The sequence below is a fragment of the Silurus meridionalis genome, unplaced genomic scaffold, assembly GCF_014805685.1.
Source record: "Silurus meridionalis isolate SWU-2019-XX unplaced genomic scaffold, ASM1480568v1 Scaffold589, whole genome shotgun sequence".
NCBI classification, from domain to species: domain Eukaryota; kingdom Metazoa; phylum Chordata; class Actinopteri; order Siluriformes; family Siluridae; genus Silurus; species Silurus meridionalis.
The window spans coordinates 1-6,488 of record NW_025804593.1 but is presented as its reverse complement, the minus strand read 5'-3'; the positions used below and the strand labels follow the sequence as shown (position 1 = coordinate 6,488).

The 6,488-nt window shown below is 37.3% G+C and overlaps 1 non-coding gene across 1 annotated transcript; it reads right to left on the bottom strand.

Moving 5' to 3' along the window:
* Positions 1-567: 567 nt before the first annotated feature.
* Positions 568-640, bottom strand: trnav-uac. The gene has a single exon. It is a non-coding gene; the product is annotated as a tRNA-Val (tRNA).
* Between the last annotated feature and the right edge of the window lie 5,848 nt (positions 641-6,488).

Genomic DNA, 6,488 nt, shown 5'->3' with positions numbered 1-6,488 from the left:
AATGTATTAATATTCTTCATTCATACAATTCGTACAAGATGATTCATACAAATCAATACAATTCATTTTAGAATTGTATTAATAGTGTAAAGAGTAAAGTTTGAAGTCATCGAGGATGTAACACGACTTTAAAAAAGAGCTGGAATAAATAGAGTGAGAACAGCCGCTGCACAGACTCCAGATCACACACTCTCATACAGTATTAGAAAAGCACTTGTATTCCTCTCAACCGAGAACAGAAAGCTGAGGGTACATTGGGAACAAGTTTCCCAAAACTGTATAGTTGCAATCTGGAAAACATATTGCCTGAATCATTATTTCTGCTCATTTATGCTGTGCAGATGATTGTGTGGATCCATAGGGTAGTGGTCGTCACATCTGCTTTACACACAGAAGGTCCTTCCAGTGGAACCATGCAGGTTGCAAACATGAGTGAGGTTTATATATTACTCACAAATTGTTACTCAATCCTGGAAATAAATAAACAGTTTTGCATGTTTCTGCATTGTGGTTGAAACAGAAATGGAGGAAAAGCATTCCAAAATTAGAATCAGAGACTCAAGGGCATGGCTCCACTGGGGCTCGAACCCAGGACCTTCTACGTGTAAAGCAGACGTGATAACCACTACACTATGGAACCTGCTGCTGAGAAGTTTGATGTCCAATGTGCATAAATGAAACATATCTCTCAAAATCTAACTGGAAAAATATAAATTAAACTTAGAAAATTCACTGACTCAAATGTCACAATCATCTCCACTGTTTTGGGCATGAGCTTTATGAGAGTCTCCTCACTGTTCACATAAGGCTACATAACCCCTACAGAGACTGCAGGAGTTCATGTCTCATAGACTTTTTCTCTGCTTCGATCTTGTCCAAAATCACAGACAAAAAACGTCTCTGCTAAAGACTAAATAAGACGAAAGAAAAGGATCATCAATATCCAACTAAATCACACATGTCCTCAAATCATGTATATAAAACAAATATTAAGGAGTTAAGACTTGACTGTAGACCAGGTTTAGGAAAACTATTAGACTTTGTTTAAACCAAAACCTGAAGTAAACGTTTTTACACCACAAACCATATCTACTGTTCATTTTAAGAACATCAGGGCACTGAATTCACTTTTACAAATGAGAAAACTCAAATCCACAGCTACACAATAAAGTGGTTTGAATTTTGTGCACACTAAATAAAACAGAAGATAATAACTGACCTTGTTTACACAAAACACAGATGTGACCGATTTTTCCTCATCTGTCAGACCAGGAAGTTTACAACTCCCTTTAAGTAGTGCAGAAACCCAGTTAGTAGATAATAAATCATAACTGGCATCATGAAGAGTTTCAATGCACAAGCGATGAGGATTGTGTTTTGTTGTGTTTGTGCTGTGCAGCATCGATTCCAGGTCTTTTAGCAGTCGTGGGTTGTGACGTGTCTGATGCAGTTCTTCATGGGTTCTGCATATAAAATAAATAAATAAATAAATAATAGAACAAAGCTGCATGTTTTATTACTGCATAATGAATACAGTCTACAATCTGATCATTTCTGTACATGTTAAAGGTGTGTTGTGTAAAATAATTTACTAAATGAAATGAAAGCTGCTCAGATCACACTAATGATATTATATGTTTATTTGATAAAAGCGTATCATGCAGTAATAATGTGCTTGTATCGTCTTACACACTGAAGACATAAACATCAACACTATAGATACCTTTAAGTGCCAGAAGCTGGTTTTCAACACTTTCATTCCTGTGGAAAAGAAAAATTCTTTATGGTTATGAATAACAATATTTTTATGTTTATGTAGAGAATCCATCATGCAATACTCTGTGTACCGTGTTTCTATATAAATTATGTACTTGAATAAAGTACTGGGTTAAAAGTCACATGTATTATGTATGTATATTTAACATTTTATGAAGATATCATTAAAATGTAAATTCCAAAAACATTTATCTGAGAATATTTCTGGTCCTTTTCTCCCTCACAGATGTAAAATAGACTCAGATTTTCCATCCACATGCAGATCACCAGGTCGCTGTCGTCATTCCACGCAAGAATATTTTCCTCATCCGTGATCCTTCATGAAATCTTTAATAAAACAACTTTTTTTTACTGTACACTTTTTCTTTTCTTTTTTATTTCTTGTAAACAAAGCTCAGTTATCACGAGCTGGAAAGAGCTGCATTCCACTTCCTGCCAGGTGCGTCACAGTGCACGTCACGCGCTCTTTCACCACTAAGAGCTTCTAAAGATGAATAACTAAGAACTCACCCACAGGGAATAAAACCTCCATGTGTCGTTAAAATCCTGCACTCATTGGTTACATTTTCTATGGAACATGTTGTTTCCACACTGCTTCTGGCTGAAAATAAAAGACTGGAAATGAAAGGTGGTGCAAAGCAAAACGTCACCACAAACACCTGCAGAGTTCAGTTGTATCACTGATAAGATTCTACCTGTCTTTGTCTTTTTTTAGTGGTTACTCTCATTTGTTTTTTAACACTATATTCTACCAGAAATATTTATTTTTTACCACCAAGATGTCGTTCTTTATGCGACAGTTACTCTAAAACTGCTACAAAAAAAAACAAACAAAAGACAAAAAATGCTCTATGGTATGTTGTTCAGTGGAACCTTATCTTTCCAAATAAACAAGAATTTGCAGCAATTGTGCGTTTGGATGCGTTTGTGACTCGTTATTACAATTATAGTGTAAGTACTGTTTTTTTATGCATGTTGTTTGTGTGTTGTTAGGCGAGGTACGGAGGCAGAAGCCGGAGTAACGGCAAACATAAACTTTATTCAGCAAAAGGCAGAGCCAACACAAAATACCCGTGCAGATCGGGATAATCCAGCAAACGGCAGTTCATAGATAACATCCACGGTGCGTTAAGGAGGAAGCGCGGCACGGGGGGAAGCGACGGGGAAGCGTCGGTAGTCCGAGGTGCGCTGAAGCCAAACGCTGTGGAGTGAGCGAGGAGTCCGGGCGAAGAAGGCATGCAGCGGGAGAAGCACAAACGCGAACACACACCAGCATGAACCTACACGACCACGCATGAATGTACAATAACGGACAGGGAGTGTAGGTGAGTGCGCCGGTTTATATGGGAGGCAGGAATGAGTGGATGATGCGCTTCAGCTGTGCGTGATTTGCGCTGCACGATTGGGAGTGCGCAGAGGCAAAGGCAGCCTCTGAAGGAGGCGTGGCAGGTGGATTCCTGACACCTGTATTGTTTACACAAATTTAGGAAATACATTCGTTCTAAGCGTTCTATTGAAAAACAGTGATGCTTGAGGCTTAGACCTTTAGAATGATATATAATTTATCATGATAACTTATACCCCTTTTCATTTAATCTATTGTTAACTTACTCCAGCAAACAGTGGTCACTTCAGGTGGCTGCTTTTGAACTGTAGGCTCCGCCTCCTCTGGTCAGGCTCTTGCTCTTCATTGGTCCGTTTTTCCCCAGTCCTCCATTACAATTACCAGGTGACTCCACCTACATATAGTAGAGAGCTGAAGACAGAGCCAACACAAGGAGGGGGGAGTAGAAGAAAACAGCACAGACACGTAACAGCGGCGTCCTGGTGCGTGTTAAAAATAAACACTCCGTTACCGTTACCATATGATGCGTTACCTGCTACTTTTTAAATGAATGAATTTGGGCTGAAGTGTAGACTACAGTCTGACCTGTTTACAGCAGCGACGCATTGTAGGATTGGAGGATGAACCACTGTAAACACGAAGAAGACGCACTGTGGGCGTGTCTCCGTTTATTTAGGTCTGTGCGGCAGTAATGGCGGGCGAGGCAGAGCAAGACGAGTTTCTCAAAGTGGAAATATGCTCATTATTTCACTTTAGTTGAGTATAAAGACAAAAACTTTTTAGTCTAATGTAAGCTGTGTCTTTCTGGTTCGAAGGTCGTATCTTCTAGCAACACCTTCAGAAGCTCCATGCCTGAGGAGCTAGAAGCTAGAAGCTAACCGGTGTTCTGTTCTACATTATTGATAGTTTTCATACTTCAGCTGTGAAAGGAACATGTTTAAGAGCTCAACACAACAGCTTTTATGATGCAGAAGACACTTTAGTTTTTTTTTTAAGTCAGTTTTGTGTTTGTAGACCATAACGCGTGAAAGGGCATTAATGGGAACATTAAAGAAGGTTCTTTTAAGGGTAATAATCAGTTAGTAATAAATAGAGTAGAATAGGGTCTGACTAATGTTATGAGTGTGTAGGAGAAACAAAAACAAGGCAGGCTTAAGCATGTTTATTGGGAAAGAAGAGTTTGTGGGCCATTGCTGCTGCAGAAGACATGGGTGAGCAATCAGGATCAGACTCAGGGAAGATATGGGAGGATAATAATAATGATCAGGTGAGAGAGAACGGAAGTAGGAGAATAATCAGTAGGGGACCAACATGAAGGATAAGGAGGAGATGGTAGAGTTGATGCAGGAATGAGAGAGTCGTCATAGTCTTCATTGTTGGTCTGTGTCACCTGATGATAAACAGCAGGAAGGTCAGACGAGGTCTGTGTGCCCATATCACGTGTAAAAGTATTCTTCACGGTGCGAGGAGGCAGACAGGGGTTCTCTGGAACAGCTGGAGTAGAGAGATGTTTAATAAATGGAGCAATCTCAGTGGTGAGGGAGAAGAGCTGAAATTTATGATATTGTCGGCGGAGAACGCTCCTAAGAGCTGTCCCAGAACATCTGTGAGATGGAGCTGAATAAAAGAAACCAACAGAGATACGATGTAAAAAGTGAAATCACAATAACTAAATATAAAAATGTATATGTTCATGTAGGGACAAAATTAACAAGATTATAAATCAGGGGTCATCAACCTTTTTGACAACGAGAGCTACTTCTTGGGTATCGACTAATGTGAAGAGCTACCAGTTTGATACACACTTTTGAGATAAAAAAGAATGTGCTCAGTTAATCTTTAATTATGTTATTATTAATAATTAATGATATTTATCTATATCAGGGTGTCAAACTTAATTGCACAGGGGGCCAAACCTCAAAGCACACTTTAGGTTGCGGGCCGAACAGGATAAACATTTATTGAACACAATAAAACAATGTTTTTTGAACATAAATATTAATAAAAACAGACAGGAAAATTATTCCAGAATAAATCAAATTAAACTTTAAATAACTTCAAATATTTTGCTCTCCATAAAAATATATCATCAAAAAGATCATTCTGAGAAATCAAGAGCAATTGGAGAAACATGAAGCTCAGCTGAGGGCACTTTGGGTTCTGACTATGAGAAACAGCAGAAACAGAAAGCTGAACCTCTACAAGCCCAAAGAGTCGCAGAAAATCTCTGAGGAAACAAAGATTCTTAGGTGAGGGAAGAGAAATGAGGATGGAAACCCGAGAGTGACTGGAGGAAGCTGTACAGCTGTTCAGCAATATGACTTCAGCACTAGAGAAAGAAAACCAGAGAAAGAAAAAGAGGAGATCAAGCTGGACATGTCCTACATATAATAAAGTACACAAATATCAGTGATTATTGTAACTCAATATATTTTTATTCCTTCAAAATAAATAAATATCTTAAATATTGTGTGTGTTTTGTTTTTATTATTAAATTATTATTGTACATCATTTAAATTTAACTAAGAATTAAAATCCACATGATAAAATGTTGGAAAAACGGGACAAAAGTAAATGATATTAAAATAAAAGGTTCTGTTTAAACCCAATTTTACATGAACAGAAGTTAAAGTAATAAAATAAACAGTTATTGAACAGTATTCACAGCATCAGTTTAAATATTAAATCACAATAACACAGAGATTAAATCAGTTTACAATACATGAGTTCTTCATGGGTTCATCTGATGCACACAATACTATAAAGTTTAGTTCCAATGCAGCCTCATAACATCATAGTTCAAGTATAACTTTTGACAACTGCAGTTAGTAGAAAAACATCAGAAAGAACTATTTAATAGATTCATTTTAATAATTCAGTCCATTCAGTTTGGTCAATTCAGTTCAAAATGATTCGGTTTGGTGATTTTGACTCCTTAGATTTAGTTCAAGTGACTCGGTTCAAGAGAGTTCAGTTCAATCACTTCTAAAACAATGGGGTTCAGGAGAGTCGCTTCACCGTTTCAGCTCGACTGAGTCTGAATCCATAGATAGTTCCTGAAATTTCCTTTCAGCAGTCTCTCAAAAAACACAAAATTTTAATCAGCTTCATTTAACTTCTGTTTCATTTAATTATATCACAAACATTTAGCTTAAAAATTTAACATGAACCCCCTGTATGTTAAACAGTAAACAGTTTAAGTTTTAGACAGTTTAATATTATCAAGAAAAATATCTTGCTTTGTAAAAGATCATCACATATAACTAGACAACAAAACACCACTAGAGGGCAGTGTGAGACTGACATCTGACAACCAACTGCAGTTATTATTATTATTATTATTATTATTATTATTATTATTATTATT